The sequence below is a fragment of the Scyliorhinus torazame genome, chromosome 6 (genome assembly GCF_047496885.1).
Source record: "Scyliorhinus torazame isolate Kashiwa2021f chromosome 6, sScyTor2.1, whole genome shotgun sequence".
NCBI classification, from domain to species: domain Eukaryota; kingdom Metazoa; phylum Chordata; class Chondrichthyes; order Carcharhiniformes; family Scyliorhinidae; genus Scyliorhinus; species Scyliorhinus torazame.
In genome coordinates this window covers 223,307,089-223,321,995 of record NC_092712.1, presented here as the reverse complement: position 1 = coordinate 223,321,995, position 14,907 = coordinate 223,307,089, and positions in this window count along the sequence as shown.

Sequence of the window (14,907 nt, the reverse complement as noted above, 5' to 3'; positions counted from 1 at the left end):
CCATGGCTTCCCCCTGGTAAGTCCCCCCCCAACAGTATCCAAAGCAGTATACTTGTTACTCAGAGGAATGACCACAGGGGCTCCCTGTAATGACTGCTTCCTCCCAGCCCCTCTCACCGTCACCCATCTATCTTTATTCTTCGGAGTAACTACATCCCTGAAGCTTCTATCTATGACCACGTCTGCCTCCCGAATGATCCGAAGTTCATCCAGCTCCAGCTCCAGTTCCCTAACGCAGTTTCTGAGGAGCTGGAGATGGGTGCACTTCCCACAGATGAAATCAGCAGGGACACTGACAGCATCCCTCATCTCAAATATTCTGCAGGAGGAACATTGCACTACTTTCCCTGCCATCCCCTCTGGATAAAAAAGAAAAAGAAAGAAAGAGCTTACCTGTTATTCACTCCCCTTCTCAGCAAGCTATCACTCAGCAACCTCTGCGCCCTGCACAATAACACCTGAGGGAAAATAAAAGAAAAACTACTTACCAGTCACCAGCCAATCCCTTACCTGCAGGCTGTGACATCACGGTTCAACTTCTTTCTATTTCTAACTGCCCTCTTGATCTTTACACCAATTGGTTTTTTTGGTTAGACGAGGGGGTAGGGAGGGAAACACTGACGTTTTTCGGGTTTAAGTGTCACTTGACAAAAGCTCCTCTACAAACCACCTTCAAGTTAGGGTGAGCACACGGACGTATGCACATTTCCCAAGCAACAGCCAATCAGCAGCTCGACTCCACTGCCCTCTGCTCGATGCTTGTCTTCACTTGAACAGGTAGGGTCTCTTGCTCATGTACACCTTCATGTTCGGGTGAGCACACGGACGTATGCAAATTTCCCCCGCAACAGCCAATCAGCAGCTCTGCACTACTGCCCTCTGCTAGATGCTTACCTTCACTTGAACTGCTAGGGTCTCTTGCTCAGGTACACCTTCAAGTTAGGGTGAGCACACCGACATATGCAAATTTCCCCCGCAAAAGCCAATCAGCATCTCCGCTCTACTGCCTCTGCTGGATGCTTGTCTTCACTTGAACAGCCAGGGTCTCTTGCTCAGGTACACCTTCATGTTCGGGTGAGCACACGGACGTATGCAAATTTCCCCTGCAACAGTCAATCAGCAGCTCCGCTTTACTGCCCTCTGATGGATGCTTGTCTTCACTTGAACAACTAGGGTCTCTTGCTCAGGTACACCTTCAAGTTAGGGTGAGCACATGGACATATGCAAATTTCCCCCGCAACAACCAATCAGCAGCTCCGCTCAACTGCCCTCTGCTGGATGCTTGTCTTCACTTGAACAGCTAGGGTCTCTTGCTCAGATACACCTTCAAGTTAGGGTGAGCACACGGACGTATGCAAATTTCCGCCTCAACAGACAATCAGCAGCTCTGCTCGACTGCCCTCTGCTGGATGCTTGTCTTCACTTGAACAGCTAGGGTTTCTTGTTCAGGTACACCTTCAAGTAAACGTAATCGAATTGTGGTCACCATCACCAAAGTGCTCACCTACCTCCAAATCTAACACCTGACCTGGTTCATACCCAGTACCAAATCCAATATGGCCTTGCCTCTCGTTGGCCTATCTACATACTGTGTCAGGAAACCCTCCTGCACACATTGGACAAAAACGGACCCATCTAAAGTACTCGAACTACAGCGTTTCCAGTCAATATTTGGAAAGTTAAAGCCCTCCATGACAACTACCCTATTGCTTTCGCTCCTATCCAGAATCATCTTTGCAATCCTTTCCGCTACATCTCTGGAACTTTTCGGAGGCCTTTAGAAAACCCCTAACAGGGTGACCTCTCCTTTCCTGTTTCTAACCTCAGCCCATACTACCTCGGTACACGAGTCCTCATCAAACGTCCTTTCTGCCACCGTAATACTGTCCTTGACTAACAATGCCACCCCTCCCCCTCTTTTACCACCTTCCCTGAGCTTACTGAAATATCTAAACCCCGGCACCTGCAACAACCATTCCTGTCCCTGCTCTATCCATGTCTCCGAAATGGCCACAACATCGAAGTCCCAGGTATCAACCCATGCTGCAAGTTCACTCACCTTATTCCAGACGCTCCTGGCATTGTAGAAGACACACTTTAAACCACCTTCCTACCTGCCGGTACACTCCTGCAACTTTGAAACCTTACTCATGACCTCATTACTCTCAACCTCCTGTATACTGGAGCTACAATTCAGGTTCCCAAGCCCCTGCTGAACTAGTTTAAACCCTCCCGAAGAGCAATAGCAAATTTCCCCCCAGGATATTGGTACCCCTCTGGTCCAGGTGTAGACTATCCCCTTTGTAGAGGTCCCACCGACCCCAGAATGAGCCCCAATTATCCAGAAATCTGAAACCCTCCCTCCTGCACTATCCCTGTAGCCACGTGTTCAACTCTTCTCTCTCCCTATTCCTCATCTCGCTATCACGTGGCACGGGTAACAACCCAGAGATAATAACACTGTTTGTCCTAGATCTAAGTTTCCACCCTAGCTCCCTGAATTCCTGCCTTACATCCCTATCCCTTTTCCTACCTATGTCGCTGGTACCTATGTGGACCACGACTTGGGGCTACTCCCCCTACCCCTTAAGGATCCCGAAAACACGATCCGAGACATCACGCACCCTGCCACCTGGGACGCAACACACCAACCGCGAGTCTCTCTCGTTCCCACAGAAATCTATCCCCCTAACTATGGAGTCTCCAATGACTAATGCTCTACTCCTCTCCCCCCTTCCCTTCTGAGCAACAGGGACAGACTCTGTGCCAGAGACCTGTACCCCATGGCTTACCCCTGGTAAGTCCCCCCCCCAACAGTATCCAAAGCGGTATACTTGTTACTAAGGGGAACGACCACAGGGGATCCCTGTACTGACTGCATCCTCCCAGCCCCTCTCACCATCACCCATCTATCTTTATTCTTCGGAGTAACTACATCCCTGAAGCTTCTATCTATGACCAAGTCTGCCTCCCAGTTCCCTAACGCGGTTTCTGAGGAGCTGGAGATGGGTGCACTTCCCACAGATGAAATAAGCAGGGACACTGACGGCGTCTCTCACCTCAAACAACATTCTGCAGGAGGAACATTGCACTACCTTCCCTGCTATCCCCTCTCGATAAAACAAGAAAAAGAAAGAAAGAGTTTACCTGTTATTCACTCCCCTTCTTAGCAAGCACTCACTCAGCAACCTCTGCGTCCCGCACGATAACACCTGAGGGAAAATAAAAGCAAAACTACTTACCAGTCACCAGCCAATCCCTTACCTGCAGGCTGTGACATCACGGTTCAACTTCTACCTGCCCTCGAGCCTTCCTCTTGATCTTTACAGCGGCTGGGGTTTTTTTTTGGTTAGAGGAGTGGGTAGGGAGTGAAACACTGAAGAAGTGTTTCGGGTTTAAGTGTCACTTGACAACAGCTCCTCCACAAACCACCTTCAAGTTAGGGTGAGCACAACGGACGTATGCAAATGTTCCCCACAACAGCCAAACAGCAGCTCCGCTCTGCTGCCCTCTGCTGGATGCTTGTCATCACTTGAACAGCTAGGGTCTCTTTCTCAAGTACACCTTCAAGTTAGGGTGAGCACAACGGACGTCTGCACATTTGCCCTGCAACAGCCAATCAGCAGCTCCACTCTACTGCCCTCTGCTGGATCGTGGGGAAGAGTGAGTTATTCGTGATACACCCAGGGGGCCAGGGAAGGGGGATAGACGAGCTTCCACTGAAGAGGGCGGAAAGGAGATTTCGGTACCTAGGGATCCAGCTGGCCAGGAGCTGGGGGGCCCTATACAAGCTCAACTTGACGAGGCTGGTGGAGCAGATGGAGGAGGAGTTTAAAAGGTGGGATATGCTGCCACTCTCCCTGGCGGGTAGGGTACAGTCGGTGAAGATGACGGTGCTCCCGAGGTTCCTTTTTGTATTTCAGTGCCTCCCCATCCTGATCCCTAAGGCCTTTTTTAAGCGGGTCAGCAGGAGCATCATAGGGTTTGTATGGGCAAAAAAGACCCCGAGGGTGAGAAGGGTGTTTCTGGAATGGAGCAGGGACAGAGGAGGGCTAGCATTGCCTAATCTGTGTGGGTACCACTGGGCTGCCAATGTGGCGATGATACGCAAGTGGGTAATGGAGGGGGAGGGGGCCGGTGTGGAAGAGGCTGGAGATGGCGTCCTGTGTGGGCACGAGTCTAAGAGCGCTAGTGACAGCACTGCTGCCGCTCCCGCCGACAAGGTACACCACGAGTCCAGTGGTGGCGGCGACCCTCAAAATTTGGGGACAGTGGAGACGCCACAGGGGGGAGGCAGAGGCTTCGGTGTGGTCCCCGATCCGAGAGAACCATCGGCTTGTCCCGGGGAGAATGGATGGGGGTTTCCTGAGCTGGCACAGGGCAGGTATTAGAAGGATGGGGGACCTGTTTATAGATGGGACGTTTGCGAGCCTTGGGGCGTTGGAGGAAAAATTCGGGCTCCCCCCTGGAAATGCCTTCAGGTACATGCAGGTAAGGGCGTTTGTAAGACGGCAGGTGAGGGAATTTCCGCTGCTGCCAGCACGTAGGATCCAGGATAGGGTGCTCTCGGGGGTGTGGGTTGGAGAAGGCAAGGTCTCGACGATCTACCAGGAGATGCAGGAGGAGGAGGAGGCCTCGGTGGAGGAGCTGAAAGGTAAATGGGAGGAGGAGCTGGGGGAGGAGATAGACGAGGGTACAGGGGCTGACGCCCTGGGTAGGATAAATTCTTCCTCCTCTTGCGCCAGGCTTAGCTTGATACAATTTAAGGTTCTGCACAGGGCGCACATGACTGGGGCAAGGCTCAGTCGGTTCTTTGGAGTGGAGGACAGGTGTGTGAGGTGTTCGGGGAACCCAGCAAATCATGCCCACATGATCTGGGCATGCCCAGCGCTGGATGGGTTCTGGATGGGCGTTGCGAGGATGGTGTCTAAGGTGGTAAACACCCGGGTTAAGCCGAGTTGGGGGCTCGCACTATTTGGGGTATCGGACGAGTCGGGAGTGCAGGAGGCGAAAGAGGCCGGTATTCTGGCCTTTGCGTCCCTGGTAGCCCGGCGGAGGATTCTGCTACAGTGGAAGGATGCGAGGCCCCCAAGCGTGGAAGCCTGGATCAGCGACATGGCAGGGTTCATTAGATTGGAGAAGGTAAAATTTGCCTTAAGAGGATCTGTGCAAGGGTTCTTCAGGTGGTGGCAACCATTCCTAGACGTTCTAGCGGAGCGTTAGGAGGTGGTCAGCAGCAGCAGCAACGCAGGGGGGGGGGGGGGGAGGAGTACTTTGTGTTTACTACTGTGTTTATTATCGTTTAATAGGGGGTTTGTATATTGGGGGAATACGTGACCTAGCTATAAGATGTTTATTTATGTGTTCTTTGTTTTTTCTTATTTCTGTAAGGGGGGGGGGGTTGTTGAAAATATGTAAAAATTTGAATAAAAATATTTTTTTAAATAAAAATAAATAAACAATATACATGAAACCATAAACATAATCCCCCGCCCCCGGTCTGCTGACGATTAATTTTCCACAAGGAAGTCGACGAACGGTTGCCACCTCCAGGCGAACCCTAACAGTGACCCTCTCAAGGCGAACTTAATTTTCTCCAGGCAGAGAAAGCTAGCCATGTCCGATAGCCAGGTCTCCGGCTTCGGGGGCTTTGAGTCCCTCCAAGCTAATAGTATCCGTCTCCGGGCTACCAGGGAAGCAAAGGCCTGAACATCTGCCTCTTTCTCCTCCTCGATTCCCGGGTCTTCTGACACCCCGAAAATCGCACCTCTGGACTCAGCGCCACCCTTGTTTTTAACACCATGGACATGATATCTGCAAACCCCTGCCAAAATCCCCTAAGCTTTGGACATGTCCAAAACATGTGGACGTGGTTCGCTAGTCCTCCCGCGCATTTTGTGCACCTGTCCTCCATCCCAAAGAATCTGCTCATCCGGGCCACTGTCATGTGAGCCTGGTGAACAACCTTAAATTGTATCAGGCTGAGCCTGGCACATGTTGCGGACGCGTTGACTCTACTCAACACATCTGCCCATAGACCATCCTCTATCTCACCTCCCAGCTCCTCCTCCCACTTGTGGTTCAGCTCCTCGGTCTGCATCTCCTCCGACCCCATAAGCTCCTTATAGATGTCCGAGACGCTCTCCTCTCCCACCCACCCTCTGGAAATTACCCTGTCCTGAATTCCCCCCGGGAAGGTTGACACCTGTTTACGTAGGAAGTCCCACACCTGCAGATACCTGAATTTGTTTCCCCTTGCCAGCCCACACTTTTCCTCCAATGCCCTCATACTTGGAAAGCTCCCCTCTATGAACATATCCCCCATCCTCTCAATCCCTGCTCTCCACCGTAACCAGAACCCCCCATCCATACACCCCGGGGCAAACCAGTGATTATCACAAATTGGGGCCCAGACCGATGCTCCCACTGCTCCCACATGCCGTCTACACTGGCCCCAAACTCTCAGGGCCGACACCACCTCGGGGCTGATGGAGGACCGCGCCATCAGGAGCGGCAGAGGTGCAGTTACCAACGCCCCCAGACTGGTGCCCTTACAAGATGCCGCCTCTATACGCACCCATGCCGACACCCCCCCCCCCCAAACCGCCCCCCCCCCCCCCCACACCACCACCCACTTCCTGATCATGGCGAGATTAGCCGCCCAGTAATAGTTGCTAAAATTTGCCAGCGCCAGCCCGCCCTCTCCCCGACTCCGCTCAAGCATTACCTTCCTTACCCGTGGGGTCTTGCCCACCCAGACGAAGCCCGTGATCACTCTGTTGACCTGCTTAAAAAAGGACCGCGGAATAAAGATGGGGAGACACTGAAATACAAATAGCAAGCTTGGGAGGACCGTCATCTTCACCGTCTGCACCTTCCCGGCCAGAGACAACGGGAGCGCGTCCCATCTCTGGAAATCGTCCTTCATTTGGTCCACTAGCCGGGCCAGATTCAATTTATGCAGCTGGTCCCATTCCCGCGCCACCTGGATGATGCCCAGGTACCTAAAACTACCCCCTACTGGCCTAAACGGCAGCTCTCCCAGTCGCCGCTCCTATCCCCTCGCATGAACCACAAACATCTCACTTTTTTCCATATTTAGCTTATACCCCGAAAACCGGACAAATTCCCCTAAAATCTTCATGATTTCTTCCATTCCCTCCACTGGGTCCGGAAAGTACAGAAGCAGATCATCCGCACAGAGCGAAACCCTGTGCTCCACCCCCCCGACCAGTCCCCTCCAGCCCATTGAAGCTCTCAGAGCAATTGCCAACGGCTCTATAACCAGTGCAAACAACAGTGGGGAGGGGGGGGCATCCCTGTTTCGTCCCCCAGTACAGTCTAAAATACCCAATGTTGTCCTATTCGTCCATACGCCCACAGGAGCCTGATACAGCAACCTGACCCAGTAAATAAAGCCCCGCCCGAATCCGAACCGTCCCAGTACCTCCCACAGATAATCCCATTCTACCCGATCAAAAGCTTTTTCTGCATCCATTGCGATTACTACCTCAACCTCCCTACCTTCCGGGGGCATCACGATCACATTTAACAGCCTTCTTACATTGGCCACCGACTGCCTGCCCTTAACAAACCCCGTCTGGTCCTCCCCAATAACGTCCGGAACACAATCCTCAATCCTGGAGGACAAGATTTTGGACAGCAACATGGCATCCACATTCAACAGGGAGATCGGCCTGTCGGACCCACACAGTTCCGGGTTCTTGTCCCGCTTAAGAATCAGCGAAATCGTGGCCTGTGACATCGTCGGGGGCAGCACCTCTCTTTCCCTTGCCTCATTGAACACCCGAAACAACACGGGCCCCAGTATCCCCGAGAACTTTTTATAAAACTCCACTGGGTACCCGTCCAGACCCGGGGCCCTCCCGTCTGCATGGCCTTCAAGCCCTCCACTCTCTCTTCCAGCCCAATTGGGGCCCCCAGTCCTTCTACCCGCTCCCCATCCACCATTGGGAACTTCAGCCCCTCCAAGACGTGCCTCATCCCCTCCGGCCCCATAGGGGGTTCCGACCTGTACAGCCTGCTGTAGAAATCCTTAAACGCCTTATTCACGCCTGTCGAATCACCAACCAGGTTCCCCTCACCGTCCTTTATTTTCCCTCACTCCCTAGCTGCCTCCCTCTTCCGAAGCTGCTGTGCAAGCATTCTGCTGGCCTTCTCTCCATGTTCATAAATTGTCCCCCCCCCCCTCTAGCCTTTCTCAGCTGCTCCACCGCCCTCCCTGTGGTCGGGAGAGAAAAGCGTTTCAAGTCCAGATGACCCTTTGTCAAAGGTGGCAGTGTCAGACGTGTACCCAATGGAGTACTTTAAGAAAAGTAAGGACAAGCTGCCACTGCTGATGGCAAGGATTTTTGAGGAGCTGATAGGGAATGGGGTGCTGCTGCAAACTTTGGGGCAGGCCTCAATCTCCCTGTTGCTGAAGAAAGCTAAGGACCCTATGGAGTGTGAGTCATACAAGCCTATATCGCTACTAAATGTGGATGTAAAGATATTGGCAAAGGTTCTGCCAGCTAGGCTGGAGGAGTGCCTCCCGAAGGGGATGGGGGAGGCAGCTATTCTCAAATATTAGGAGGGTGTTAAATGCAGTCTTGAGAAAAAGGAGACAGAGGTGGTGGTTGCTGGATGCGGAAAATGCATTTGTTCGAGTAGAATGGGGGTATTTGATTGTGTTTCTTGAAAGGTTTGGGATCGGGCCGAGATTTACCGAGTGGGTACAGCTATTGTATAAGGAACCAAGGGCGAGTGTTTGCACAAACAATATGAGTTTGGAGTACTTTGCCCTGCACCGGAAGATCAGACAAGGGTGTCCTATGTTCGCTCTTTTATTTGCGTCAACGATTGAGCCTTTGGCCGTCGCACTGAGGAACTCGTGGGTGTGGAAGGCGGTTGGGGGGGGGGTTGGAGAGAGAGTCTCCATGGTTAGGATGGAGGAGTGTCTGTGCAGGGGGTCAGGGCTGAGGGCGTTGGTAACAGCGCCACTCCCGATGGCCTTGGGTAAATATTCTGGGAGTTCGGTGGTGGTGGCAATGCTGAAGATTTGATGGCAATTGAGGCAGCACTTTAAGCTGTGGGCAGGGTCTAGGGAGATGCCGATTAGGGGGAAACCATAGGTTTTAGCCGAAGACGTTGGAAGGGAGGTTTTGGAGAGGGGAGTCAGGGTATTAAAAGACCTGTTCCTGAGAGGGCGTTTTGCGAGGCTTGAGGAGATGGGGGAGAAATATGGACTGGGGCAGGGAGAAATATTTAGATCCTTGCAGCTCCGGGATTTGGCCAGGAAGGAGGTTCAGAGCTTCCCGATAGAACCGGTGCCCTCGTTGTTGGAAGAGGTATTGACGGCAGGGGGAATGGAGAAGGGGGTGGTGTTGGCGATCTATGGGAGGATTTGGGAGAGGATAAGCTATCCTTGGAGGCGATTAAAGCCTAGTCTGTGGTGTGAGGTGCTCCGGAGGGTAAACGCCACAACCTCATGCGCGAGGTTGGGGCTGATACAGCTGAAGGTCCTGTATAGGGCACAATTCACACGGACGAGGATGAGCCGACTCTTTGAGGGAGTGGAGGATGTATGTGTGCATTGTGGGAGGAGCCCCGCAAACCATGTTCACATGTTTTGGTCCTGCCCGAGGCTGGAGGCGTATTGGAGGGAGGTTTTTAAGGTAATCTCAGGTGTGGTACATGTGAGTTTGGAGCCTGGGCCCCTAGAAGCCATTTTCGGGGTGTCGGACCGGCCCGGGCTGCAGGTGGGGGCAGACGTTTTAGCCTTCGTCTCGCTGATTGCCCGGAGGCGGGTCCTGTTGAGGTGGAGGCTCGCCCTGTACCTCGGCTTGGCGGGGGACCTGCTGGAATTTCTGATGCTCGAGAAGGTGAGGTTTGGGCTGAGGGGGAGGATGGAAGGGTTCAACAATTAATGGTTCTTTGTTGTGTATTTGATGAAAATGTGGAAAATGAGGAGAATAAAAAGATTTTTTTTTTTTAATTAAGAAGCCGAACCAAAAATGTAATCTCTGGTTTGCGATGTAAGCCACGAGCTAATTGGCATAAGGTCAATGAGATTTTGGAGGTAAATGCGAGGCTCAAAGATTGGTGTTGGAGAAATGGTTTTAAATTCATGGGACAGTAGCGCCAGTACTCGGGAAGGGGGGACCTGTTCCAATAGGACAGTCTTCACCTGAATCATGCTGGGACCAGAGTCCTGGCAAATCGCATAACTTGGGCTGTAGTTAGGGCTTTGAACTAAATAGTAGGGGGGTGGGTTCAGTTGTATGGAGAATTAGAAAATCAAAGTTAAAAGAGAAGATAGAAGTGCAAGTTAACGATGAGGACTTTCAACTAGTTAAAGGGGCCGAGGGCTCAGGAGGGGTTAGTAAATTTTCTAGAACATGTAATAGAGCAGGTAGAATAGAGGTGGCAGGGATCTTACCTCAGGCAGAACAAAAAAGGTGACAAGTATGAGAAGGGGGGGGTGGTCAACGCAGGACTGAGGGTGTTGTATCTAAATGCGCGCAGTATACGAAACAAGGTACATGAGCTTGTTGCACACATTGAGATTGGCCTGTACGATGTTGTGCTTGTCACAGAGATGTGGCTGCAAGGGGAAAAGGCTTAGGAAATCAGAAGCACAAAGGGATTTAGATGTCCTAATTCAAGATTGTCTTAGGTTAACGTGCAGGTTCAGTTGGCAATTAGGAAAACAAATGTAATGTTAACATTCATGTCAAGAGGGCTAGACTACACGAGCAGGGATCTACTTCAGAGGCTCTATACGGCTCTCCTCAGACCCCGTTTGGAGTGTTGTGCAGAGTTTTGGACCCCGTATCTAAGGAAGGGTGTGCTGCCTTGGAAAGGGTCCAGAGGAGGTTCACAAGAATGATCCCTGGAATGAAGAGCTTGTCGTATGAGGAACAGTTGAGGACTCTGGGTCTGTACTCATTGGAGTTTAGAAGGATGAAGGGAGATCTTATTGAAACTTACAAGATACTGAGAAGCCTGGATAGAGTGGACGTGGAGAGGATGTTTCCACTTGTAGGAAAAACTAGAACCCAAAAGCACAACCTCAGACTGAAGGGACAATCCTTTAAAACTGAGATGAGGAAGAATTTCTGCAGCCAGAAGGGGTGATTCTGAGGAACTCTCTGCAGCAGAAGATTGTGCAGACCAAGTCACTGAGTGTCTTTAAGACAGAGATAGATAGGTTCTTGATTAATAAGGGGATCACGGGGAGAAGGCAGGAGAATGGGTTTGAGAAAGATATCAGCCATGATTGAATGGTGGAGCAGACCTGATGGGCCGAATGACCTAATTCTGTTCCTATATCCTATGGTCTTATGGACAGGCGTGGGCACCACTGCCAGGCATGGGTGGGGTGTCCTGATGGGTGCCAGGGTGTGCTGGTGCACGGGTATGGGATTGTGCTGGGGGGCAGTGCCAGCCGCAGAGTTTCTGGGGTGATGGCATCCGAGGATGGCAGGCCTGACCGGTGCCAGGGCGCTGGTTATTGATCATCTTGCATGGCGGTCCTCCTGGTCACACACCCTGAGCTGACGATGGCTGGCACCGTCTCCCAGGCGGCAATGGCTGACCTGTGGCTGACCCTCCGACCCCCTCCTCTCAGGGGAACAGGATGTCCCTCTTGGACTCCACCGCGTCTATCAGTCAGGACAGGATGGCATCCCCAAATTGCGGGGTTGGTCTGCGCGGTAGCATGGTTGTGTGCTGTCTGGGGTTTGCTCCGCAGGATCGGTTTAAGTGCTGCTGCCCTCATTAGCGGGGAGCTGCAGGGCACCGACCTGACAAATCAGCTGGCAGGAGAGTCATTTGCGATGTGGAGCCGTGGGGCTTCATTAAGTGGCCTGATTAACGTTAGATACTGGTGAGGGCTTCGCCGGGTGCGGCATCGGGAAACATAAGAACATAAGAACTAGGAGCAGGAGTAGGCCATCTGGCCCCTCGAGCCTGCTCCACCATTCAATGATATCACGGCTGATCGTTTGTGGAGTCAGCTCCACTTTCCGGCCCGAACACCATAACCCTTAATCCCTTTATTCTTCAAAAAACTATCTATCTTTATCTTAAAAACATTTAATGAAGGAGCACACAGCGATTCCAGCTCACTACCACACTTAGAATGAATTTGGTTAATAATAATAATCTTGATAATAATCTTTATTAGTGTCACAAGTAGGCTTACATTAAAACTGCAATTAAGTTACTGTGAAAAGCCCCTAGTTGCCACTTCCGGCGCATGTTCGGGTGCACTGAGGGAAAATCCAGAATGTCCAATTCATCTAACAAGCACCTCTTTCGGGACTTGGGGGAGGAAACCGGAGTACCCGGAGGAAACCCGCGTAGACACGGGGAGAATATGCAGACTCTGCACAGACTGTGACCCAAGCCGGGAATCAAACTCAGATCCCTGACGCTGTGAAGCAACAGCACTAACCACTGTGTTCATGCCCATGGCAAGTTGCAGGGCTTTTCCTGTGAGCAAAACAATTCTCTGAAATTCAGGTAACAGCACATATAAACAAAGTTTTAAAAGTTAGAATTTGAATAAATGTAAATTCAGTCATGGGCGGCTCGATGGCACAGTGGATAGCACTGTTGCTTCACAGCCCCAGGTTCCATTCCCGGCTTGGGTACCTGTGCGGAGTCTGCACGTTCTCCCCGTGTGTGCGTGGGTTTCCTCCGGGTGCTCCAGTTTCCTCCCACAGTCCAAAGATGTACAGGTTAGGTGGATTGGCCATGATAAATTGCCCCTTGTGTCCAAAAATTAGATTGGGTACAGGGATAGGGTGGCGGTATGGGCTTGGGTAGAGCACTCTTTCCAAGGGCCAGTGCAGTCTCGATGGGCTGAATGGCCTCCTTCGGCACAGTAAATTCTATGATTCTAAAACCTTTTGGATAGAAGTGTTAGTCTCTAGAATGAGAATTAATGCCAAAGACAATAAAAATTAAACAAAATAACAACTCCAAATTGTAAAATTTGGTACAAAATATTAAAATGTACTGATAGTAAAAGGTTTACTCATATTTTGAACTGACTGAAATTCTACTTACACCATTACATCATAGATTATGAACTGTCTCAAATTTACAATGAAAGACATAAAGATATTAAGTGGGTTTATGGTTCCTTTCCATTTGGTCACCATCTGTGACTATAATTTTCAGAGTTTTGAATTTTGATCCGACCATAAGCAAAACAACAAAATATTTCTTACCTTGCTGGAGGAATGGCTCCTGGTGTTACATGCGAGACTGCTGTAGAAACTCAGCGCATTGGCGACTGAATAGTCAAATTTGACAAGAAACAACCGAATATAAAGAAATTAGAGGCAGGAAGGCAACCAAAAAGTGTCAAAAAGGATTTTCTGCAGGGAGCAGTGATGATTAACTAACTGAAGGTAAGATCAGGACAATTCCAGGATCTGGAGAGGGGAGCAGAATTTCTAACTTACATCAAAAAAAATAGCAGAAGCTAGGATTATATAAAATTAGGCCTGGGGACCTCCAGTGGCGGTCATGGAGTGAGCAGCCGTACATTTGGTGGCTCCCGCTCAAGGCGGATTTTTTCGGTCTTTTCCCTGCCCAAAATTATTTGAGAGCAAGAGGTGCAGGAGTGCCCGGTGGAAGTTCTACTCCTCTGGTGGATGGATCCACGCACAAGGAGTGGTGCAAGAAGGAAAGAGCGTTTGGAGCAGGAGAGTCTTCGTGGAGCGCCACAGAAATAGTTGGTGAAGTTACTCAATGATAAGTTTCAGCAGCAGAGGAAAGAGGCTCTGGAAGGCTTAGCCAAGGTGGTGGAACCGCTTCAATCTGGGATTGAGCGTGTGCAGCAGAAGTTGGAGTCCCAGGGGCTGGCGATCCAGGAAGTGGAGGAGGCAGTGGGGGATCCGCTGGCCTAGTTGGTGGCTGGGATGGGATGAGAACCAGAAGAGGCTGAGGGAGAAGATGGAGGATCTGGAGAATCACTCCAGAAGACAAAACCTCAGGATTGTCAGCATGTTCGAAGGCATTGAAGGTGCGGAGGCCGGTGTGTATGTGGCAAGGATGGTGGACAAACTGATGGGGGAGGGGGCCTTTGACCGGTCGCTGGGAGTTCGGCCGAATGCACAGGGCACTGAGGTGGGTGAGCCGACGAGGGCAATGGTGGTGTGGTTGCACCGTTTTCTGGACAAGGAGATCCTTCGATGGGCGAGGCAGACTAGGAAATGTACCTGGGAAGGGAAAGAGCTGCGGGTGTACCAGGACCTGGGCGCAGAGCTGGCGAAGAGGAGGGCTGGGTTTAACCGGGATAAGGCTGCACTCTTTTAAAAGGGGGTGAGGTTTGGAGTATTGTTCCCGGCACCCCCGTGCGTGACTTTCCAGAAGCAAGAGTATTATTTTGACATGCCAGAGGAGGCGATGGAATTTGAGGGACCATGGAGTGGGAGGAGTGTGAGGACATTGAACTTTGGAGGAGTTTTGTGTGCTTTTTAAAGTTTTTGATGGTAGGTTTCTTGGGGTAGGGATTTTACAGGGGAACAACAAAGTTGAGTGTGCCTTTTGTTACTCATCAGGGAGGCATGGTTGAGTGGGTTGGGGAGGGAGGGGAGCTGGCGGAGGAAGGGTGGTTGGAGGCCTTGGACAGAGGTCACCATGCTAGCTGGGCAGGCTAGTTAATAGAAACGAGGTAGGGGGTTGCCAGGAGGCAGGCATAGAATTTTGTGTTGGGTGGGGGGGGAGTTTGGGTTGGTTCTTTGTTTGAGGGGGATGGGGAGGATTGCTGACAAGGATGTGGTTGGTGTGGTGCAGTGGGAAAGGGATTGATGGCGGTGGACATCAGAGGGCTGGCCTGTGAAGGATCGTGACATGGGCCAGGGGCTGGCTGAAAAAAAAGGGTATGGCTGA